This window comes from Salarias fasciatus, chromosome 3 (assembly GCF_902148845.1).
Source record: "Salarias fasciatus chromosome 3, fSalaFa1.1, whole genome shotgun sequence".
NCBI lineage: Eukaryota > Metazoa > Chordata > Actinopteri > Blenniiformes > Blenniidae > Salarias > Salarias fasciatus.
Window position 1 is genome coordinate 10,131,837 of NC_043747.1, and position 26,640 is coordinate 10,158,476.

A 26,640-nucleotide genomic window follows, 5' to 3' on the forward strand; every position below is an offset into this window, starting at 1 on the left:
TCAAAATACCACGTCTCCTTAGTTTGCATCTGCATCGGCAAGGCGGCTCAATGAACGTCAAGCACCTATTTTTACATTGTCTGCTTTCCTTCCTGTGAAAATGTCAGCAGCTCGCTCTGTGCACATTCGAAACACAACTGCCTCCTCTGAACAGATGCATTTAAATACGGGTCTATTAGTTAAATGGATCATCCACAAGTGCAGCTGTCATGAAGCAAGAGGCATCTGGGCTCCCGGCGAGCCAGGGAAAACTGCTGCATCACCTCCACTCTGTGGCAGGCGCATCCACCTCGGTGTTTTTTACTGGTACATGCATGATTTTGGGCTGATCCATCAATATTTATATGCACAAACCTCATTTTCAAAAATTTTATTGTTCATTTCATAACATGAAAAAACTGAGACCAGATACTCGTACTTGAGCTGATAATTCATTTTGGAGTTATTGCACCTCAGCCAGATAACAGGGGCTTTCATAAAAATGTCTCCAGACCATGCTAAGCATGAAGCACAGCGTGATGACAGGTGATTCACTCTCGAAGCCCGGCTCCGGCCGTCACAGTCATTGGCCCCCTGACAGGTGAATATGGACCCCCGAGGGTCAACAGGATTCTAAAGTGAAGAGTCGGCATAATTATCACTCGCAAAAAACCAGACGAGGAGATATGTGGCGATCTGGAGGCCACTCAGTGGCAGAGCCGGAGAGATGGAGAGCGAGCTCTTGGACTCGGCCCAGTAACAAAAGGTTAGCCCACTATAAATAGCACTGTCAGAGTTGGTGTTAATGGAAGGGAAGCCTGGACGAGCGCTATGGAAGTTTGTAGAGGTGTTCAGTCAACGAGCGCCCCGGTCGCTCTTCACTTAGCACTGTGGAGAGTTTGGAGGTGCAATTACTTGTCACCTTTTGCCTCCTGTGTGTCAGTGTCTTACCTATTGATGTTTACCATTTGGAATAATTGGCTGTTTTTTTCCCCCAGCGGACGACTGGATGTATAATTGACCTCAGTGCTAAGAAATGCTCCTGCAGCTTGCAACAATATATACATATATATCTGGGATACATAGAGGTGAAACTCACAGACAACTGCAACAAGCATCCAAGAAGTAAAAAGCCATCTTTCTCTGTGTGACAGCTGAGAGTGCTGGGAGCCCTGTCGGCCTGTCTTCTTCACGAAGCCAAGACTTGGCAACTGTTCCTCGGTAAAATGCACACGCGTGTTCCTCTGTATACATATCCACCTACCTTCCCACCTTTCTATTCACGGTAACAGATGAACACATCTATACATGCCAACATAGAAGGGATGGTGATGAGTCAACGTATGCCATTATATAATGAGTTATTATCTGATGGTTGGTCGGAGGCTTAGACCTTGTCTTTATCAGCCTGATACTAAGAACCTGTATAAAGTGGATTAAATCGCATGCAAGGAGACTGAACATTGAGTTTGAATATAGTTTAATCGTGAAGTGTCAGTGAATGATGTTGTGCACAAGCAGGATTATTCAAATGGATTAGACAATGATCTGAAGGAAATTCTAGCATTTCCATGTTAGTTTGTTTCAGAACCTCCTCCCATTGTCTCCTGCCCAACATTTAATATCCATTAAAGCAAACATGCAACCCCGATAGCGTGTGAAAATTTCCGTGTTCGTCAGGTGCGATCCTCAATGTGACCCACTCAGGGATTAGCGTCCGTGTGTGTGTGCGCACGATATCTGCTTCTCCACTGTTACACACACACACAGCTTCAGTAGATAAGGTCCTATATGTTTTAAACTGAAATAATCTAATTGGATTTAGCATGGCTCATCAGCGTCTACTCCCGATTACACCCATCGCTGCCCATCAGGCCTGTTTACTGCCTCCGTCTGCTGACGTTACCGTCACTAGCATGCACAAAAGCACATGCACATGCACAAACGCACCAGGAAAAGAGAGCAACGGAGCCATGAATCAGAAAATCGCGGATACCCTGACAATAATGAGCCCCCTGTAAGGGTTCCTGGGTAATCCAATCTCTATTCAGAAACAGCAGCCGCTGCATAACACACACTTCATCTGGCTTGCATCAAGATCTGTCTCCATGTCAGCAAATGAACGGACTCCGAAAGTGGCAGTAGCATTAGGCCGTGCGCACATGCACCAGGCGTAAGGGCGTGGATAACCTTTCAGCCGCGCTAACAGTGGCCGTTTGGTGAGAGCATCCTTGCGTTAATTGTATGGCGAAGGCGACCTTATTTCTGAAGCGCGCCTCCTCCGTTTGGTAATTGTTACCATTACGACTTGACAACACCACTCACAGCATTTCAAGTGATTCCAAGCCCTTGCTCAGTGGCATGAATATTCCACCTCGCTGTTCTCACCAAGCCGTCTCCAGAGAGCCGGTGTTCATCAGCCCTGAATGGAAGTGTGTGCTCAGCCATTGTAGCTGATGCCCATCACGCTGAAATGTGCTGAGGTGCTAGACTTGAAACTGGGCAGCTATTCACCTCAGGAATAAACTAGCTGTTGTAGCATGAAAGAAGCTGTATATACCACCAGCAGATACTGGCAAGATCTCATTGTGGAGGGGTCGCTTGAATGTTCATGGTGTCATTTCATGGAGTGCATGCATTCAATGCTACATGGCATCTCTGTAACTCAGTGTAAATGTGGCTATAATAGCTCTTCTCCATTACTAAACAACATCTGTGCTGATTTGCGTTTCGCATTGAAAACCCACCAGCTAAAAATACGCTGGAAATATTCAATGGAACATATTACTCTGACTTCTATAAAGAGGAAACACACATAATGTCTTGTTGATTCATCCATTAATCCATCTAACAATCGATTCATATAAAAGTTGATTCATTCAACATTAGAAATCGGGTACACATTGTAAAACCTTCTCCCAGGTAAAGTACTTCACACAGATTAACTCAGGGGACATAATGTAATTGCTAGTATGCATGGGCACTTGGCCATTGTGCATCCATGTGTGTTTGTACTGACACGTCATATACTGTGTGTTTGGCAACCATTCATAACGAGCTGCTCCTGCATATACATGTTGTCATGCCACCTTTGTTCTTTGTGAAGCGTTTGAAAAAGGGAAAAAAAAGGCAATTTTCCACTGATGTTTTAATTGAAGGACATGAATCCAAATGTATTGCAGATAGGATCGTGACGGCTGAATGCTCTATTATCCGCTATTTCTTATTTAAATATCAGTGTGTCCATCAAATACAGCATATTCACAGCCTCTGTGGTTGCACAGTTTGAACAGTTACGTTGATCCTGAAGCTTGTATGCAGGGTGAAGGGGCTTTCTGAAAGGTAGCCAGCTGATGAATAAGTAAACCTTCACATTACAATACGGGGATTTATTTGCCTTTTTATGAGGCCACCTTTCATTTTAAGCATGGGCCATCTGAAAGTCTAACTCTTTCTCTTTCAATTTTATTATGATTTCACCCAATTAATTTTTCAAGGCCAAACTTGCCATTTGATCTCGCCATTACTAAAACAGAAGTATTCGGGTTTTAAGTTACAAACACATGAAACGAAAACCTTGGCCAGGTTTTCTCTTGCACACACTGACAAGGACATAAGCTTTCAATTTAGTGAATTTGCATTTGATTGTGTCCATGTGTTTTTGAACACACACAAAAAAAAAAGAACAAGCAATATTCAGGTCTGACCTTTTTCCAACTATGAAAGCAAAATCATGGGGAACAATTATAGTTTCATGAAATATAATCTGATTAGTGGAATCGTTGCAGTGATGAAGAAAAGGAGAATATGTGCTGTTGTAATAATGCTGATGTGAAGCGACAGAGGTGGGAATCTAATCAAACAGTAGTTGTGTGTCTATCCTATTCAGAGGTTACCCCGAAAATGCACTTATTGATTTCCAGCAGCCCTGTACAGCATAAATGTATCAAGAGTGCATTGATAGATTGAAGAATTTGCTTCAAACATGCCCACATAGTCCAGTTATCAACTGTTTTGAACATCCTATGTTTAAAGAGAACAGTTTTGCACAGTATTACTCGAGTTTTTACATCACATCAATGACAGGAAATCCTACATTAGCTCAGGATATCAGTGCGGTTCGAAAACCATGACATTTCTTTTGGGAGTAGTTCTATCCACAAATAGTTATTTATTCTAAGGAATTTCAATTACGGCACATATTTCTGATATTATGCCAGAGGAAAAAAAAAAAATTGCTTGGCAAAACAGGAAGAGCAAAATTTATCAGAGAGTGAATTTCTCTCGGAAAATTAGACCTCATCTGGCATTCAGGAGATGCACTCAACCTCACCTGTGTTATTAACAAGGTTTGAACCATGCTCCCATGTCCACTAATGGCCCATCCATCTGTATGCTGACGCAGGAACACAAAGAGCACCATTTCCCCTGTTCTCTCTTCTTGTTTCTAGAGCTCTTTCCCCTCTTTACGCCGTGAATGATAGCACCCCAGTGGCATTGTGGGTGATAAATAAATCCTGCAGGAAATCGGAACTACATCTTGAACGGGAGGGTCCACGCAATGGGAAAAGAGATCAATGCATCTTTTAATTATCAGTGTGGCTAAAGCACACTATTGGGTTTGGTGTCAGCTGCTACAGGCACTAGATCTATTACGCCGGCTTTACCAACCAGATATTACAAGGTACATTCAAGAGTATTCATTACAGACCGGAAATCTGTTTTTCTGACCAAGAAGCCATTAGTTTCTCAATATTAGAGATGTCAACAGATAACTCTGGTTATCCACTGCAACACTGACTCAATACAGTGTGAGCAGAATTTTGAATAATTCATTTACAAGCTCCTATATCTGGTAGTTTCCAAAAAGCAAAATGCTTCCAATTCCGTGCTTGAAAGTTTTGATTTTTTTTTTTTTTTTTTTTGTTATTTCTGACACACAGTCAGTTCACTCCATCAACAACACAGATTGTTAAGTCACAGGTACCTTATTTGAATTGTGAAATAGTTGTTTTTTGGGTTTTTTTTCCCCTTAAAATAACAGCGTCGTCCTTTGAATAAATCTGTCAAACATTGCCACACAATGTCGGAGGTAATACAGGCCCTGTTAAATTACGATGTTCACCGCATACGAGGCGATGCATATAATCAAACACAGACTTGTTGGACTGAGGAGATGTGAGGTGACGTGTGAGGATTAGGAGGCTGGAGTTTAGCACCAATGGCCGAGCAGGATGTAGTTATATCTCAGTCCCACCATTAATCCCCACAGTAACCGAATGAACCAGATGGCAGCCAAGAAAATTGAGTGACACTGATGGAATTTCGGCTAATGATGCTCCCAATCCGCAAAGGGTGACAAACACAGGAGGGTATGGTGGGATGATGTGCTTATCTTGTTCTGGAGGTGGAGAAAGTTTAAACTATTTTATTCCACTCAATTGGTGTCATTTGTTGGGTTCCATAATATTAGTAAAAAATGCAAAATATGATACGTTTTTCTTTCTTTCTTTCAAACCAGATCTGTCTTAGAGGCCATTTGTTGATTCAATGCCTTTTGATGTCCTTGATTTATTTTTTCTGATTAGCCTAATAGCTTGACATTCATAACATATATCAAACATTTGAACTGAGGGGTCACATATAGCTGTTTTTCAGCCAGAGTGGTCTGGACTGGTCAAAAAAGTGCCATAATATATTCAATATGTGACATGCAAAAATTATAGAAATATTATTTAGCCAATATTTTGTTAAATTTTAATCTGTGAATGTTAATGTCATCCCGACTGTGAATTTGGCATCATGATGCTGGACCGACAGAAGCAGGGCTTCTTTTTGGAGAAATTCTCAGCAGTAGCACTATGGAAACAATAGTTAAAAACCTGACATCAACAACTGACAGCAAAAAACTGTATATTTAGGAACCAAGACCACAAGTGAAGTTGCAGCTCTACAGTTGTACAGGAAATGAAAAATGCACACAAGTTCAGTGCATCGTCTAGAAGAGATTGTAGCTTGAATTTCATGAAAATATTCATGATAATCAGCAGCCACGACTCTTTGCATTGCCCATAGAAATGTATCGAGACGGACATAACTCGTCTTCTTTCCACTTGGTGAGTCAGTTAAGGTGATCAGGATGACTATACAGATGTAGGAATGCGTCTCCAATAAAAACTGAAACTCCACACATTAAAAAACACGAAACAAAAAATAAAAATAAGGTTTGACAGCCGAAGCTTTTAAAATGAGGTTAAACCCTTCATCACAGTGCATCTAAGTCACAATGTCAACAATATGTTTATGATTGAGGAAACTTTAGTATTTAAGTTGCTGCTTGAAAAATGGGTATAGAATTGATTTTTTTTGAAAAAACCTTGACTTTCAACATCTTGCAGTCGCATACAACGCAAACGTCTTTCTGGCATACAATTATGTGCCTTTTTTTTTTTTTTTTTATAGCTTGCAGCATCACAGCGTGTTTATCTCCTCTTGTTGACTGATGCTTATTTCCTGTTAGCTGAGATGCGTGTAATTCAAGGTATTTACACACCAGTAAAATTAGCTCCAGCATCATTTTCCCTCGGACTGATTTCTGCCGTTGCCATGGCCACAAGGCGAGCCGTGGCAGCGAGGCAAAAAAAGTCAAACCATTGTCAACTATAACCTTATATAACAACCTCGCACATACACAAGAGCAAAAGCCCGTGTCTCTCTTTGCCACTTGCCGCCTACTTTGGTGACACTGCAGCCGGCCGTGTTTGCCCTGGAGACAATAGAGGTGGCAGTGTCTTTTCAGCGTCGGGAAGAACCTCCCAGAGTAGAAGAATGTGGTGAATCTGATGTGCTGCACAACTTTTTTTTTTTTTTTTCCTCAGGTTTATCTAGTGAGTATTTTAAGTGATTTATAAAAGCTGAGAAAATCTGACCCAGTCTGTAAACGTATTTATCTATCCATACATACATAAACATCTGCTATTGTTTCTTGACATTGCTTTTTTTTTCCCCCTTCATATTTTCTTTATCAAAACTCAAGTTGCGAATCCCTGGAGGCCATCTACAGAAATATTAGGCAAAGATGACGAGAAAAATACCAATCGCTCGCACAAGTTTAGCTTATTAGCAAAACGTATTCACACATTGCATTAAATATAACACATATAAAGCCTGTATTTCCACAAGACTGTTTGTGTGAAAATTAGAGAAATCTTTTAGTAGTAGGGCTCTAACAGACACAGTAGTAACACAATGTATTGACCAGATGTCTGTTGAATGAAATGCATAAACAAACGTATTGCAGATATATAGCATTATAATTTCATTAAAGCTCGTGTCCGGAGTTTCCGTTCGTTTCCAACGTATGTATCATTTTTCAACAGAGCTTAAATGTGTCAGTCTGGTTTGACACTATAATATAATATTAGCATAAAGCAATATAAAAATTTATTTATAAGCTCCGCCTCCGTCTCATAGACCCCCATGTTATCCAAAAAAGCGCCGGTCAGCTTCAGCCAATAGATTTCGAGCTTCCGCATTCTCGTGTTGTCAATCAAAGTGTGGAGCAGCCAGAGAGCACGCGCACTCGCCCAGGCAGAGGTGAGTTAGCAACGCAGCAGCCGCCCCGCTTACCTCGGATATATCCACTGTCTGCTGAACATCCACCGTAAACAGCTAAACATGTAGGATGCTGTAGGACTCGGAGGCTCTCATTTTCACCCGAAGAATAATAGCGTGCACAATTAAAGGGGTGAGGCTTGGTCGCTCATGAAAGCAGAGGGAGGGCGGAACCTCCAGACGTTGGATTAAAAAAAAAAAACCTCTCTCTTTCAAAACTCCGGACACGAGCTTTAAGGCCCCATTTACTCAAATAGTTTTGCGCTTGAGTGTCCATTTACACAAAATTGAAAAGGCAAGTTTTTGAAAATGACTCCCAAGGTGGAACATTTCAAAAATGCTCTGTGGAAATGGGGAAAAATACCTTTTTTTTTTTCTTTCTTTCTTTCTATCTGACTTGGTCTTCATGTGCACCACGACATTGTTTTCTGTATGCATGTGTTTGGTTTCACCACAAAAACAATCAACATTTAGCATGTCAGTGGACTCTGACAGTCTTCATTTCTCGCCAAGTTAATTTCCTTTTGTTTTCCTTCATTCATTAATAAGAGAATCCTGTCTCTGCATTGTGGACCAAACCTCAAGACACACATGGTTTTTAACGAATGCAAACTACGGCCATATGTAGCTGTGTCCAGGAATATTTCAACCTTACGAAAATGTCATCGATCAACATCTGCATGTGAGTGACAGTTATGAGTGTTGCAATATGCAATACTCCTGATTATCATGTTGTTTCTTGGATGACACCTTCTAAATCAAACTGATGCAATCTGATTCAGCGTCATTAATCACAATCGAACAATACTTCGAAGCTCTTCTAATAATTGAATTAACACACAACATCAGACGCTTCAATGGAGAATCAACCACGATGCTTGAACAAATAGCACACTTGTCAGTAAACGGAGCTGCCTGTTTAAGAAAGCCGCATCCAGGCATTAGCAATCTTTTTTTTTTTTTTCTTCTTCTTGCTGTCAGGTTTCTTCCTCCGCCGTCTATCCTCTCCATCCCTCAACCCTCTCAGCTTCATGCAGCTCTTTCAGTGGAGAGGAATCAGCTCATGTTAAGACCTCACAGTTATGATGAAAAGGGTAATCATCCTGTCACTGTGCACAGCTCGGCGAGCGCTTTTAGATTTTGAGAGTTACAGCTGACACCACTGACAGGCCAGGTCACTGTGCTACTGTAGTCAGGAGAGGAGAGAGGAGCAGGAAAATGGACTGGTAAGGAGGGGGAAGACGCAAGAATAAGTAAGTCGAACAGCTTTGCAATGGATAGAACTCTCAATTTTTTAAGAAAGAGAAAGGATTTTTTTTTTTTTTCCTTTTTTAAATTTCTACATCGTGAGTTACTGGGAATAAATGTGGCAGATGTGAATAGGCCGTCCTCACATGTTGCTGTTTAAAAAAGAGCAGGTGTAACTAACAACATCTCCCTAAACAAAACAGTCACCTGGGATGGGGAAAAGAAATTCAAGTCACGCCAAAAAAATGGAAGTGAAATGTGAACGTTTGTGCAAAATAGTTGGCTGTCTGTGCCTGTTCTATTTTGCACTTAGCAATTTGCTTTTAGTTGAGCTGAAAACCCTTTTCACTCTGCAAACGATGGTGCAGTGTTGGAAAAATATATTTTGGTGACCGTCCAGGGGGGGGTGGATCAATAGACCATGTGCATGATTTGGGAAACGTGCCACTGCATCCTCATAATATGTTAGATAGAGCAATAATGGAGGAACATTTTCAGTGGCGCATATCACCTGTTTCACAGATGCTCCCATGACAAGTTGACAAGATCTTGAATTTGCCAACGATGTGGTCCTAATGTCACACGGGAGGTGGATGAGTTCATGTACCTCGGGAGTATTGGGAAGGTGAGGCAGGCATTCATGATGCTGGAACCAGTGAGGAGGCCTGCGGCTGTTAAGTTGAGAATCTTTGGGTCAAATGTGAAAGTGCTACTCTTGCAAAGTGTTGGAAATCTTAAGGGATTGAAGCAGAAGCTCCAGGTGTTCACCAACAAGAGGACTATAGTAGGCCGGATGGATACAAGGCCAACAGGGCCCTTGAGAGGAAACCACAGGGGAGTCACAGGAAAGGGAGACCCGGGCTGTCACACATGGAGAAGCTCGAAAAAGGAGGAGAAATAACTATATATTTTTAGAAGAATTTTAGTTCATTCTCACCAAATGGCATGATTTGATAAACGTCTTAATGAAGCATGCCGAGCGATCCTGAACTCAATGAAAGGCTACAGGAGGGCTCAACACAGTGCAAAAGCCAAACTCTAAATGTTTTTGAAGAAATTCACCGGACTCATGGATGATTCAGACAGTTTATACCAGATGAACTTAAGAAATATATATCTTGGAGAATTCAGAGAGAGCAGTACTGCACAGAGAACTTACTAAATCCATTCTAAGAAGTCAATATGTGGTCACAAAGAAACCCAAAGCACACATAATAGGAAAAATTAAGATATGGACATGTGGACTGTGTCTTTAGATATAGAGATGATGGCCTACAGGCTGTATGTGTTCTGTCAATTGCAAAAACAAAATCACAAATTAACACAAATTAAAAAAAGATTTGATAAAATTGAGAAAAAGGAATGCAGATATTAATACATAAAAATACATAAACTGCTGAATAAATATAAAAAGCATAATTATAAAAGACTCAGCTCAAGAGTTAAATACAGTTGGAAATATTTCTACTTTGAAAGTCACAAATAGGTGAGCACCAGTTTCAGTGAATCACTGGAGTACAAAGTCAACGTTTTCCAAAATGCATTTTCACCAAGTTGCTTTTTCAGTGGCTCAGAGTATCACTGTCATGTAAACAAGCACCCAAAACACAATGAGAGCTTTCAAAACACTACTGGGTAAACAGGGCCTTAGCAACTGGACAGTAGTTTCACACGGTTAATTAGATAGTTGTGTCGTCTTCTTTTTACCTCATGACAACATAAAAATTTGTGTAAAACTCTAAGCTGGAGGTTAAATAAGGTTCTCCTCTCCAACTGCTGGACTCTGTTTGCCCAGAGCTCAGAATTATCCCGGCAGCTTGGCGTTGGCAAACAGCACAAATAAAGGGGTCAAAATCCAGTAAAACTACACACACACACACACACAAACACTCACACACACAGGCTTAATGTGCCTTTCAGACAACCAACTAATTGTCACAGTGAAATTGGAATGAGCTGATCTTGCTTCAAAACATTTGCTTTTTAAATTCCGGCGTGACCACAACTTCGCCGGATGACACCGGCGTTTTGCTGACCCGAACATGGAGAGAGGAAACACATTAGGGAGCGTACTGATTTTCCACGCCTCATTAAAAAATTTCAGATCAGAGTTGTCCCCTGTCCGGATTGCCCTTGGTCGCCAATAAGTGCCGTGGTTTTTCCAGCGGCAGGGGCAGAGCGGTGTCAGATCAGAGATGCCTCCTCCGTCTCCAGGTGACAGAGCAAAAGGAACGGGTCATTGGGTTGCGCCAGGGGAGAGTGGCGGCAAACAGAGTATAGGACAAAATGCTATCAACTCTCTCTACCATACCCTGATGGCATTAGAGACGGATGGGTAAATCTCACGGCGGCAAAGGTACACGAGGGACTATGCTTTCCACCTGTGTGAATATTTGTGAGTGCATGTCTGTGTGTGTGTCTGTTTGTACGGAGGATTGCACATGTGCCCACACAGCTGTGGTGAGCGAGCTCTCCCATTGACCGACTTTTCTCGTTAGCACCACATCATTTGAGCAGACTGAATTGTCATGAGTTTTGTTTTTTGTTTTTTTTTTCCCCCTCTGCAACCTTGCAATTAGCGCTCAGCAAACAGATTGAAAATGATTTGAGTTCCTGTTATTTGCTGCCCCGGTAGCCACATATGGGCTCAAAGAGGCTGGTCACCGATGATCCTAATCGACACATCAGCGTTGAGTTAATATACAAAGTTCAAGGTCTATATAATAAAGTTATAATAACTATGATTGGCCCAATCATTAAGGTTACCAGCTAGAGTTTTCAACGTGATTTAATCATCTTCTTTATTTGGTTCAAAAGTCGCAGGAAGTTGGGGTCGATCCCAGCTGACTGTGGGCTGAAGCAGGATACACTCTGGACCAGCCGCCGGTCGATGAAAGAGCAAACACAGAGGGACAGACAACCACACACACTCTCACATTCACACAGATGAGCAATTCAAAGTCAGCAGTTAACCTCAGATGATAGTTTTTAAACTTGAAGGAAACCACAAAACAACCCATTGCTGGTGTTGGATGGTCAACGCTAAGTTAGGTATATGGAAATGGATATATGGAATGGAAATGTCTGCAGTGTCAGCTTAAATGTTGTTTCTCTCATCTACAAAGGACCCATTTACATGATATTTCAAATTCAATGAAAACACATCGTTTTTGCAATTTCATTTCAGAAAAGTTTTTACATTTACTCAATTTTTTTAAAGAAAGATGTCCATTTTCACAGAAATGCTTCATGTTGGGCCACTACTGGCTGCTGTTGATTGTTGCAATGAAACCGCACACACACACACACACACCACAGAGAACAATACATTACAAACATTAACAGTGACGGTTGTTACAGGTGACTCTCAAACATAAAACTACAAAGTCTGTGTTAAATACGGACTGGGAATCGTGACACTCTGAAGACCGCCTCTGTTTTCATTGTCCATCTACTAACTCATGTGCAGAATTATTTACCACGATCGTGCTCAGAAGCAACGTTGCGTAAGCGGTGCCTAAATGTTTACAGATATAAAAACAGACAGTAATTTCATAAAGCACGTGTGTGACAAGATATGGCTTTAACTGTGGAGAGAGGCATTGCTTGAAATTTAGTTGGAGACAGTTTCTTTGGCATATGTATAATCTCTAAGATTGTCTTTTTTTGTTAAAAACGTTATTTATTGGCTGTAACACCCCAATATGTCACATTTCATACTGTGAATTCAGCATGCAAAGCCATCACTTACATAGTTGTTGTTCGCATGTTATTCCGCTCGTGTTGTAGTTCTTAGTAGATCAAATGCAAACTGCACGCCAACTCTTTAGCAGGTTTCTGAAGGATTTGGGTAAATCAATACAGTTGTGAAAACTGTTGGGTTCTTCCAAAAACTACAAGAAAAAAACTGGATAACATTTTGTTTTTTTCTCTGTTTGATGTATTCAGCCATGCGTGCAGATAGCTATGATTTATTTGCATGTGTTAAGATACATCTCAGTGACAGACGCCCATAGGAAATTACTTTTTCGGCAAATTCATCAACCCTTAAACACTGTTTTTGTTTGTTTTCGTCCTGATAATCCACAGGCTTTATTTAAACTGGCTTTCGTATAATAAGTTTTCGGTTTGCTGCAGTTAGGTGGCAAATAAACATTTTCTTGGGCGCAGCCTGTCATCCTCAGGCAGAGTCATTCGAAATTTCAGTCCGTCTAGACAGGAGACTAAAGGGAAAGAAACCACTTTTCCAGGATTATGGAACACCTTGCCTGAGGAGCTTCGACTAACATGCAGTCATCTTCTTTTTTTCTTTTTTAATTGACTTGTGATACACTTTCGAAGCTGTTTATTGTCCCTCTTTACTGTGCTATTTATTACCCTTTACATTGCTTTACTGCCTTTTAGCTGACGAGATTTTACTGTTTCCACTCACTTTCATCTGCTTTATGGTCGTGCGAGTTTTGATATCCGTCTCAACTTTGAAAAAGATGCAATATTAACTGCCGTTTCTATATATTCATTCCTGATAGTGCTGCTGGAGCTGAGCAGTAGCGGCTTGAATAATTGAAGCTCTGCGGTTCTGTCATGCAAATGTATGAACAGGGTCACATTTTCTCCCGTCTATAAAAATGTAAAAGACGGGAACAAGTGGAGGATGTGAAAGTTGGAACAGCTTACACAACTTTGCTTTTCACTGTCCAAAAAAACGGAGCGGTTGGCGGCACAAATAAACGGCATTCAGTATTGACGAAAGAACAACACTGGTGTATACATATGTCTCAACGCCTTGACTTCTGTTCTAAAAGGAGCTATTTGTTATTCACTGAGGGGGTGAAGACAATAATGCAAATGAATATTGAATATGCATATATCTCTGAAGAAATAAATGTAGCAGGATGAGTTTTTCAAAGCGTGAGGTTTGCACTGATTAAAATGAGTGCAATTCCTGGTGGAATACTGTGCAATTATTTGTTTGTAAAGATAAGTAATAAACCTCAGAAAATGAAATCCAGCTTAATGAAGAAAAATTACAGCTACAGAAAAGCGGCAAGATTACAACCGATTTTTTTTTTTTTTTTTTTTTTTTTGTCTTTTCATCAAAATTATGAGCAGTGGAGGCCTACAGGCTACAGAATGAGGTTTGGAAGTGGAGAACCTTTTACTACGCATAACTGCATCTGATTTAAATTGCGTTATTTTTTCCTATGGATTGTAAAACAAATCTTCCAAATAACATGCTAAAACACTAGGAAATCTTATATATCGTACATATGGCATGAGAGTTTAGGGTTCAAGCCCTATAAAAGCGAGGCTCATTCTCCCACACTTTGAGAAAAAAACTGGCCCATCAAAACAGTTTGCTCATGATGAGAAATCAATTCTGTCATGTGCACTATCCACTTATTAGTTCAGCCGTCAGGCAAAAAACACGAACGCCTCATTCAGACTTAAAGGAGTGCTGCCTGTAGAGTTTCTCTCGCTCACTTCCTACAATCCAGTCCAGATCCAAAACTCTGCAATTTACAATCCCTTCTAAATTACACCTGCGAGCGCCAAAAAACATCTACCTCGGAAAAGTGTGTTCACAGCAATCAATATGCTCTCGTTCCTCTATGTATTTTTTTTTTATTTTTTTCCATTTCCTGAAGCACAGATGTGCTTTTTTGGCAGCGGCCCCCTTCGCTGCATCTGCCTGTACCTCGGTGCTCAAGGATTAACTGGGACAACTGAGAATAATTAACCATGCAAAAACCCACCCTGACTCCTCATCCACCTGCCTAACAGGATAGATAAATAAATTGATGACCCTGGCTCGCATTAGTATTCAAGCCTTTCCACGAGGCAACTGTAAACACTCTCTCCTTGGTTTTCAAAGGATTTCCTCTTGTCTCTGACGAACGATGCGCGGCTCCGCCACTTTCGCTCTCTATACCGAATGTGTAGGTGGAAGACTTCAATGGTAGACCCCTGTGCTTGGAAATGGTATACACCTTCTCCCGCCTTCTCCAAACACAAGCGAGGAGATGAAACGGGTGAAGCGCTGACAGCAGGCCTAATTTGCAGAGCGACAAGAAATCCTGGCTCACTCTTCCTCTTCCCGTTTCTATCGATCAGTGTTGGATGAAGCCTCGCAAAAAAACCGAACTCCTGCATACAAATGACTGAACGCTGCCTGGTGAGATCTGCTTGATCTGGGTAGCAGGAGAAGGAGCACAAAAGACACCACCAAGTTCTTTTTTTTTTTTTTTTTTTCTTCCCCCACTTCTATTTGAAAGCGTCTGCGCTCCATCTTGCATGTGTAATCACTGGAAGGCTTCATGCACTTGATGATGTACTTTCATTTCTTATGGCTTGGTGGGGAAACATGTACTGACATGAGAGATCAAGAGGTGCAATTTTTCCACGTGGGGAGGATGCTGTTAAGAGGATTACTTGCAAAGTTCCCCCACGTTTGTGCAAATGGCATCACTGAAACAACAGTTGACACACAAGTTGCATGAAAGAGTAATTGGATCGCGTCAAAGGTAGCCATTTAACTTCACCTCCTTAGCGTGGTTTAGTTTATGGATGTGAAAGAAGAAAAAGAGTACAATCCATTTGTCAGGTGGTGGGAGAGCTTTTTCCCTTAACCAAAAGGTCACACCATCGATTGGCACAAAGTCTGTGTCCAGCCATGACAAAGTGTCATTGAAAAAGACATCTTGAAGCAAATAAATCTCAGAAAAAATTTGTTAGGTTTTTTTTTTAAAACATATTTATACTTGTACATGCTTTCACTGGTTTGCATTTTTACTCATTACCACATTAAATACAATTTTCGTCTCTTTCCAACTCAAGTAATGAAGCGGGCGAGAGAATGTGCAGAAAATGCCACCGAAATGCCTCCGGAAAGGGAGAGCATTAGGTGCTGGTGAGGCTACTTGCCTTATAATGCTATTTTCAAATGACAAAATAATATGTTATGGATCATTTGACTCCGCTCTCATCTCTTCCCCCTCCTCCTCCTCCTCCTCCTCCTCCTCCTCCTCCTCGTCTGCCTCCCCTCCTTCCACTTGCATCTCCCTGAGACGGAGGCGTGTGTTGTTTGCAGGGTGAACAACGCTGCCTCTTCTAATGTGGCATCTGGCAACAGTGAAATATCAGAGCGTGGAAGGCAGCCAGGAGGGGGGTGGGGGGAGGAGGAGGAGGAGGAGGAGGAGGAGGAGGAGGAGGAGGGGGTGGGACGGCCGGGGCGGCGTTGCTGAGGCGAGGGAAGATGTGAACCCACGGCCAATAAAAGTGTCACGGCGTATGCGCCATTCAGGCTCTGCATCCCCTCCCCTGCTGAAGCTGGAGGGTCTTTAAAGAGTCGTCTCCTCTTCTCTGTGGCTGGGAGCTAAAGAGGTAATACAGGAGCTCAAGAGTCTCTGTCACATGATTCAGTGGGCCATTGTCGGAAAAGGTGCTCAGGGAGTGGAACACACCATCGCCTGGGAAAATTACGCCAGGGAAGGGCGTGCGAGTGTGTGTACGGAAAAGGTGGGCGGGAGGTCATTTATGAGCGCGGGAGCAGGTTAGCGGGCCAAAATCATTGGACGAGTGTGTGCCGTCGGCAGGCACCGGGAAAGAGGAGAGTGCATGAGAGACTGCGGTATGCCGCTGTTTACCATGACATTTGCCTGAGGTATCGCTCAGCTGACCTTTCCGTCTTGTTTTTTAATTAGTGTTTCTGCAAAGATGAAAATAGCAGCAGTTTTACAGTTGAATAAAAGGAAAAAAAAAATAATAATAAGGCACGTGTCTGATGCTCCTTCGCTTCATTTATCCTCTCTCTCTCTCTGTTGTAACATTTGGTTTTGACAGGCTTGTGACTGTCTGTCTACACATTTGAGGTGTCAAAGAAGAGGAGCGAAGCATGAAAAATTCAAACAGACTGGGAGGGGGGGGAAAAAAGTGAGAGGCAGAACTGATAGAGGCGCAATGGAAAAAAAAAAAGAGGGGAAATTTGCATCAGTAAAAGAAGCGATGATTAGAATCAGAAGTGAGGAGAAGATTTACTGTGGCATGAATGGCACACTGGCACTCGTCTGCAATCGACTGTACTGTAAACGCCGAGGGCCTCGGTTACTCATCTCCTCAGTGCATTAGAACGACGTCTGTTAGCGGCAATAAATAATACACAGGCTTGGCATCTTCAGCTCAAGATACCATGCCGCCACATAATTGACACATAAACACTCCCCCCCCCCCCCCCCCCCCCCCGTCACTCCCTCCCCTTTATCCCCTTTACTTATTCGCTCGCTGGCATTTCATCAAAATCGCAGGAAATACATAAAACACTCAAACTAATTAATGATTATGGAAGACTGTGGGGTAATGAAAAGTATATAGATGGTGTAGGAGTGCTAAAACCCATTTAATTTCATTTAGAGAATTAATTAGGGGATGGATACCCGGCCAAAAAGAAGCAGATTTATAAAAGCAGGCAGTTCAGCCAGTCATCCTTCACTCATTAGGGGTGTGACAGTTGCCGGCATGCCCAGGAAGATGTCCAAAGGCACGGTGACGCAACCATTTTTCAAATTAGCACTTTACAAGTGACCTTGGTGGCTTGCTCCTCTTCTATTGTAGCATTGTTTAAAATGTATTTATATGATATTGCACTGGATTTCATTAGATCAGTGCTGGCTGAGAACATATTTGACACACTTATTCTAGTGGTTTTAAATCTAGTTCTGTGTGAAAAAAGACATACATTTGTGAGCAAAATTGAGTCAGAAGATAAGGAGAATATATATATTTTTCTACCTTATGGTCGATTTGCAGAGACGGGGTCTGTGACCCGTACTGAAAGCAGCCACCAGGTTCAATCAAATGATCTATTTAGTGAATGTCATTCAGTATCTATGCTCATGCTTCACTGTAAGAATGTCCCCAATTATATTCTGGGCTTGGGTGAATTTCTGTGTGGTTTGCACTGTCTCCTCAAGAGTATGCTTTCACCAAGTGGCCCAGGCTCCAGAGTCCGAGGAAATTGCTTGGTGGTAAACTAGTGAATCTTTGTATACAGTCATTATTATATTGCATTGACTCCTGTCTAAGAAAGACGAGGCAGTGTGGTTGATGGATTAATAGATGTGGCGTCTGGATTGATTACATCACAATTATAACAAGCTTGATCTGACTCGTTTATCATGGAGGAAAAAAAAAAGAAAATAATAATAACAAAAAAAAAAAAGAAAACTGGATTTTTTTGAAATATTGCATTTTGGAAAATAAGCACGAGTACACAGCTGCCTTGACACTTGACCTTTGGATAGCATCTATTGAGTGAGATGGAACAAAACAATCCCAAAACAAAACAGAGGAGGTAATACAGATCGTTTTGTTCTGACAAAGAGCAAAGTGAGATACTTGAATTTGAACTTTTTCTTAACAAAGTCAGATCACTTGTCTTCCATTTATAGTGAAATCGAGCAACATTCAAAGAAAGTCTCCCTCACTCTACACTCAAAAGAATATTGTTCAGCAAAGTCTTAAAAAAAAAAGTTCGTGTCAGTGTTGATACTGAGAAGGCAGATTAATTCCAGTTTGAATGAGTTTACGGTTCATTAGGTGCATTCAAGACGATATGAAACTTTCTTATGGAAGTTCTCAATAAGTTGAATTGGTTCCAACAATATCTGTCTGTGTGTGGAGATGTACTATATATACACATTTTCTTTTCAAATATGCACAACATATGGTGTTATTATTCCATGAAAGGTTTCTTTTTGCCTTAGATTCACTGTTTAATGGTTAAGAGTGGAAAAAAGAAAAGTATTGTAAAGCAGCTGCAGTAAGTCTCTCCTATATTGGATATTGGACACGGCAAATTCTGCACAAGGCCCATTAGTGGTAGTTTTTTGACTTTGTGAGCCCGATGTGTACCGGATATGTACCACTTAGACTTGACAAGTGTAGGGTTACTTTGAGAGACTTTCTGAAATTTCGCAGCACTTTGAGACAAGCGCTGACAGCACTTTTCCATGAGAGTAGTGAAAGTGACACCGTTCTTGAGATGGGAGGGCGACGAGCGAGGAGAGAAAATGGAGAAGGAGATAGAGGAGAGAAGAAGGGGTGTTAGGGAGAACAGATTTAGGGGTGTGTGTGTGTGTGTGTGGGTGTGTGGGTGTGTGGGGAGGGTAGGGAGTGGGTTGGGTTGAAACTTTGCTTTTGCATTTCATCTCTTGAGAGCGCTGACTTCAGCACGGATTAGGCGACGTGTTTGTTCTCACCGCTCTGTTCTCCTGTTCGGAGGGGGAGACGAGAGAAGCCGTACTTCATGCGCTGTCAAGGTCAGCAAATGCCTTCAGATAATGATATTCCGCTGTAATTTTACCTGTGCGTTGAAGCCGGCTGTCGGCATAAATAGATGAGGTCCCTCAGCACACCGCCGATGCTACAGGAACAAACTGCTTCGATGTATTTCGGAGTAGAAATGTTTGGAGTTGTGCTTTAATATCCACCTCCGTGTCAGTATTTGTATATAAATTTGCCTCCACATTCAGCTGGAGAAAACAGGCCAATTTAAAACGCAGCGTCGATTTTTCTGATTTCCAGGAGTTACTTTCTTTTTAAGACAGTGACAAAGTGCCTTGAGAGCCTCCCCTGCCATTTGTTAAATGAGCCTAAGCAACGCAAAGCCAAGGCGAGGAAATCCCTTTTGAGTGAAAGATACAGGCAGTTGAATTATTGCCATGATAACTTTCTTCTGGTTCACAATGTGCTGGCTACCGGAGCTCGTGTCTCTATAATGAACCTCGTGGGCTTTGCAGAAGACACCGAGCGGCCTGAGCTGTGTGCGGTAGCCCTTTCCCATAGCCTCTGGCAACCCAGCACGCTAATGATGCTGTACTGGTTCAAAGTGTTCCACTGAGCACATCCCTGTGTGAGCAGGATACTCAATGAACTGTTGTGAGAGGCGGTGTGAGCGTCTGTGCATGCATTGGCACTTGTGTGTTTTCCTGTGTATGTGCGGCGAGGCATGTTGCTCTACAAGTAGCCTCACAGAAGTATATTGTGTTTTTAAAGCACACTGTGGATTAGGCTGTAATTAGTGCAAATTTGCTTTGAAGGCTACCGAAATAGCTGACCGGCATTTGAAGGAGGAGCTGACCAAGGTACAAATAAGGAAGTCCAGATGCCGCGCCGTCCCATGGCGCCAAGTTATGAGTGCAGGATCAACTGTTGCTGGAGTTATTACGGCCGGGGATAATTACCGAGTTCACCTCGTGCACTACAAAGAGGATCGGTTTCTCTGCTGCTTCACTGCTGCAAGAATACCAAAAAATGTGGCGCTGAAGTATTTGTTAAAATGTTTTGTTAGCATTTTTGAAGTTTTATTTAAAAAAAAAAAAAAAAAAAAAGAATGGCTGTGTTTGCACATTGCAACAGAAACAAAGAAATAATTTGTTAGCATTTCTTTTGGACTCATAAATCAACCGTTGCGGTCGCAACACCTTTAAAAAGTCCCTGAAGGTGTGGATGTGGAACTCACGGACTGCTCAGAGGAAACGAGAATAGATTCTCAAACAAAAGCAGAAACAAAAGGTATGGGGACATCTGGGACATACGTAGCAGTGGTGAGGTGTAACTCTTGGAATTACCCCGGAAAAAAGTTTAAACTTATCTGAACTGCACCGACTGCAGCTCCAACCTTTCTCATCATTGTTTACACTTTTATGCATTTTTGCAAAGATATTTGTTGATAATTGTTGTTTCTACTGTTTAAGTTGATTTAGTTATCGCAATAAAAGTGTGAGTCACTATTTACAGGCATTGTGGATCAAACACTTAGCTGGAACTATTAAATGTTATGAATGCATTTTATTTTTCTTCATTTCGATCATGGTTTACCCCTCCAGATGAATTTTATGCGGTGGAAAATCACAGAAAGCAGTTCTTTTGGTCATAAAGGTTGCAGGTTCCTGGTCATCATACACAACTGTACCAAGGAATAGCTTTAACAATGCAAAAAGATCTGCTACCATCCGGATTCATACCCAATTAAAAGTTCTTTTTATATCGGACAAAGAACAAAGGCCCCACAAGGGAGGCATGAAAATCACATGTACAAATAAGTTTGCGGTAATCAGCTCTGAAAGGTAAATTCTTTGATGAAGAACAAGTTGACGATTGATGTTCCTGTTTCAGCACTGAGGAAAAGGCCCTCCTGGGATGAAGAGAAATACAAAGAGAAGGACTCAGCTCCTTAACAAGGGTGTTATTTTTAAGTCGAGCATAAACAAGGAATAGATTTCCCAAAAGTAATTTTGTATTTTCATGTTTTCTAAAGAACACACAGCTTGTCCGTTAGACATCAGTTGTTTGGAAAGTGACTCATCGTCTGGCGTTATTGGGCATCACCGGTTAAAGCCTCTGTGTCACTGGGTTCCTCCAACTTTCGGTTAAAAAACAGAGATCTATCTCAATCTACCTTTGTTTGTGGGTGTCCTTGATTTTCTGCTCTCTTTTAGAAGAAATTTGTTTTGAGTTAATTTTTCCTGAACATAACAGAAAGACTCATCCTAATTGTTGTCATTTCAGTTTTTCTAGGATGATCACCTTTTGGAGGACACCAATCCTCAAGATGTTCAAATGTTAGTTGAAATTTACTGATTTCTTAAAATTGTATTATATCTGAAGTGTGAAAGTTTTCCACAACAAACTGTATTATACCTAACTTAATCCGTCAAAAATAGTCAATGGGGCATCTATATATCATCCAGTAAAGATGTTTTTTTTTTTTTTTTTTTCTCAGTATTTTGGCATTTTGTGAGCAAATATAAGAAATGCTGCTTGAATGTCTGTTTGTCGGAGATCATACCTCCAACTCGGTGGAGCCACATATAAGACAGCGTCTTGAGGATGCGACGTTGCCTGCAAGCAAATTACCAAAGTTTTCTACGGGAAGTGTAACTCAATTACATCTTTTTTGAAAAGCAATGAAAATGTGACATTCTCCTGATTAAAAACAAACAAACAAAAAAAAAAAACAGCTGCTCAAGTGTTTTTTTCTTTTTTTTTAAAGTCACTTTTTTATCATCTGTGTGATTTTCGCACCAATGGTTGTTCTTCTTACACTGGCACCACATTTCAAAGTGAAATTCTTTTGGGGCTCTGCGACACAGGAAAACTACCTACCTCTGCAACTTCTTTGTCAATTCCGTTTGAAAATTGCCGCAGCCCAGTGACACAGGGACTTAACCCCAATGTAAACAGCTGATGCTTCATGGCCGTTTCTTTCTGCAGAAGCAAAGTCGCTCTGAGCAAATGTAACCACAGCTTGATAAGTGATTGGTTGACTTGGATCCAACGGCAGCCTGATACTCTACAGAGGTAATGCAGTTGGATATTGCTGTCAGCCGCCTGCCCTCTCTCAGCGGGTTTCTAACCTTTTTATCTGGTGTGAAAAAGACAGTGTTGGAACAGTGGAATTATCTCGACCTCTAAGGTCTCGGCTATACACTTAAGAACTTCTGCTGACGCGTTCGTCGGCAAAGGTCTTTATACCACGTCATTCGGCCCCTTCCAATACCAGCAGTTTCACTTTCCTTAATGTCAAGCCACTTTTGTGCATTCAGCAGCAGCCTGTTCCTCTGAGGAAAAGGTTAAGATGCTGTGTTTGAGGCTTTTTGGGCAGGATGCCTCCTGTGCTTCAGCTGGAAAAGTCCCGTGGGGAGGGAGACACAGCTGAAACAAGCTGAGAAGGCCACGCCGCCAGTAGGTCATTGTGTAAATGTGACCCAATTAATTTCAGATGCAAGCAAACCGTTCTTTTGATCTTAGTTTTGGACAGCAGTGGCTCACTCACAAACTGCCCCACACTGTAGTGTGTGTCGGGACAGGAAAATAAAAAAAAAACGTGCTGTGCCAAATGTTGGCGAGCATCTTGCCCCGAGGCCTGTGGATTCCCTGAGGTAGATCCCTGGGGTGACAGTTTGTGACTAACAAGTGGAGCTGCAGCTTCGCGCCGTTTGATCAGCAAGGCATCTATAGACTGTTAACCAATGACAGGGCCTGATCGACCTGATGCGAAAGTTTTATTTCTGCTGGGTGGTGGGAAATATGATTGTATTTATTTTATGTAGTCAACTCAGTTAGAATAATTATAAAAGTAAGGATACAAAAAGCAAGGAGATGAGAATTGTCTTCATTACGATAATTTTCAAATCCAACTTTCAATTATAAAGCTAGGAGAACGTGGACTGGGAGGCATGCCACTCTGTCCATCTCCTGAGCATGTGCAGAACAAGTAGTATGTGCGTGTTCCAGTAGCAACATTTCACAAAACTTGCATTATCCTCCCGTCTACTTGGAGATAAAATGTTTTCAATCTTGGGATCTGGTTTGTTGTGTAAACGCACCTGAAAAGTGTCTTTGACCTGTGATGGAATTGCTACCCGTTCAGAATTTGGAAAGGGCATTACAGAAGACTGATGGAAAGCAATTTCATATGATAATGAAAACCAGGATGATCCTGAAAATGTAAATAAAAAAAAAAGAACATTTCATTAAATTGACAGAAAAATGTCTGTTTATTTCTGGTTTGATGACAACAACAAATCTAAAAGAATATGTGAATGTGGAGAAACCAACTGCTGTTTTTGTCCCATCAGTGGCTGAAATGGGCTTTCTGTTCTTGGTGTTCTTCTCCAGAGTTTCCCTTTAAAACTCAAAATGTGCATGCTGTGGTCACGCATGCAGAGTGCAATCTCGAATTTCAGGAAGCCGCACCTCTGAAGGAAATACCTGGACATGAGCGGATGTCCTTGTTTTTCGAGTGTGATCACACATTTCTTCACAACACGCATTTGTGAATTTCAAACTATTCTGAAAGTCGATCCTAAAAGTGTCCCTGTGCCCACGCAGCGGTGACAGAACAGAGGGTCGTCAGATCTGCATCCGGCGCCTGTTATGTAGAACGTACCACCTATAACCCCCACTGACCTTAAGTCCCACACCTTTATCTCACTTTTTACAGATTTTTCTTCCCTTGCCCCCGAGGAGTCAGTCAGTCGTTGGAGCCGAAGGTTCAAGGCAGAAAGTAGAGATCAGAAATCTCCCATTAGCCCATAAAGGACGAAGCCGTTGGCTACCTCTGGTTTGGACTAACAACGCTTGCAGCAGGCTCCTGGCCCCCATTTTCCATATTCCTCATGTTTTCTAGGATCTATATTGAACATGGATATATCCTTAAGCCTCCCGCTGGCTAACCATACAGAACCTTCTGACGTGACTGTCTCTCTTTCACAGCTAATTAATGTGACATTTATGTCTAATCTCCCTATACAGCTTCTTTAATGATTTTTTTTTAACTGCAGCTTATCATCACAGTGACAGCAGAGGTAGTCTTCCTAGATGTCAACGAGCAGTGCCACACAGCAGGAATAAATATTCAACAATAGATGGATGCACGATTTCAAATGATGAAAAATAACGTGTGCCACCACCGATCAAAGAACTGATCTGGAGATGAGGTGTCTGTGGTCAAAGGTCGGCTGCTGTTGTCGGCTCAGCGTAGAGGAAGACAAAGGAAAAACAGTGGAGCCACCGTGATGCCCAGACAAGGCTGTGCTACTAATGACAGAGTAAATGCAGTATTGACAAACGCAATTACATGTAACTGTGCCAGACAACCAGCAGTTTAAGCTGAGGCTACACGTGTCTCAGCTGGCAATGATCTCCAATTTGTCAATTTGATGAAACACATTTACATTCGATTGAACTTTGATTTCCAAACAAGCTTTTTACTGTCATTTCGCGCATATTTCTCTAAATACCAGTCGCTGAATTTGTGGCCATCAACCAACCGTCAACAACCGCGTTTACCCTCACAGTAAGAATTCCACCCCTTAACGTCTTTGTGTGCGTTGCGAGTCATTTAAAAGAAAATTGCTGCCATGTCCGCATTTTATAATGTCTAATTTGTTCAATATTTAGTCATTATTGAAGGGTCATAGCGAACACGCGCTCTCTTCCAGGCAATTATCATTTATCTTGTGATGCTGGGCATGCTGCAAATCGGCTGCACGCACGTGCACAGGAAAGAAAGAGAATATGAAAGAGAATATGTTCTTGTGTTTGAAATGGAGGTACTGGGGGGAAAAAGAAAAGAAGTTTGGCTGTTTCACATCCTGTGTACATGGCGGTGGAGGTAATGAATGAAGAGCACTCACATTACACCAAGTAATAGAAAAAAAAAAAGTTTATTTTTGAGTTAACTTGAATTGTTTTCATATCAATGGAGCCTTAGTCATTCAAGCGAATGCTCTCATGCTGTATTTCAATGTGTACACTGATCCTCACAGAGCAAGTTTCCTTCTCACATCCTGTGAACTATCTCAAAATATTCACAAAAAAATTTCAAAAAAATATTGTTTCAAAGGAAACATTTTAATTTGCCCCCTTGGCACCAGTTAGAAAAATGAACAGTGAAAGAAATAACTATTTTTTTTTTTCAAGACTTAACTTTTCCATCTAACCATCTTCGTGTCATGCTGAACTGTGAATAGAGGCTCACAACACCTTTTTAATGTTACCTTAATGGAACACTGGCAGCCTCCTCTGTTTCTATGCATACGGACGCTATTTGTGTTCACTTCCAGCGGACGTACAGACAAAAGATTTGCAAGTTTTGTGCATTTAAATGTAAATGAAACTCATTATATTCATATTGAGGGCTTCAACATGCAAATAAAGTGGTGTATACTGCAAGTAAATAAGATGTAATTATGGTGATGTGACATGGGGCCAAGCAGACTGGATGTGGTTGCTGTCCATGGTGCTGATTTACTGTCAGGAATGCAAACATATTTCACAATACACAGTGGATGTAATACAATAGAGCTTATATATTTAATTTCCATGAGCTTTTAGACTGCGGGTTGTTGGCGATCTTTGTCAAAATTTATTTAATTGAATACATAAATTTAATACATAAAAATCGTGTTTTTCCTACCAAACTTTAATGGAATACCAATCATCTATTTTTAGGCCCGTTCTTTGTTTACGGAGGGGTTTAATAATGTAAATGTTTAGCCGCACCGGTGAAGCAGGCATCATGAATATTCACAGCATGACCAGAATGTGTTTGTGCAGAGTTGTTGTGGGAAATGCCATTTGCTTTTCAAAAACTGTGACAAGATCAACTTTTCTAAAGGGAGTGTAGGTTGGCTAGGTGGGAGGTCCATCTGGCACTATGGGATGCCCTTGTCATTGACGGGAGGGGGACACAGCATGGACATACACAAGGAGAGAGGCGACAGATGCCAAAAAGAAATAATAAAATAAAGCAAACATTAAAAACAACAAAAGAAAAGTGCATGTATTGACAGGAGCTGCAGCTGGCTGGCACCCGAGGGTGGCATATCCTTGACATGTGCTCGCCTTTCCCTGATAGGAAAGTGAAAGACAAGAAAGCAAACGGAAGGTATGTGTGTATGTATGCTTTGCTGTTGTGTTTGTGTGTGTGTATCTGTGTGTGTGTGTGTGTGTGGTAGACTTTTCCGCTGCATCAGCTCCTTGGCGGTGTCTGTCTGTCGCCAAGGGGCCCCAGCCCTGGCCCCGAATCAGCCGCCGAGCTGTGTCCACTCAGCACTTCCCCTCGCCGCTGGTAAATTAGTCCCAGCAATATGCCACGCTGCTCCTCACACCCTTCTCTCTTGTGTGCTATTGTTCATGCCCTTGAGGGAAAAGTCCGTGCGTGCATGCGTGCGCACGTGCACACGTGCTTGCGTGCTCTGTTCAGCCATACTTGCCCATTTTCACTGTTTTCCA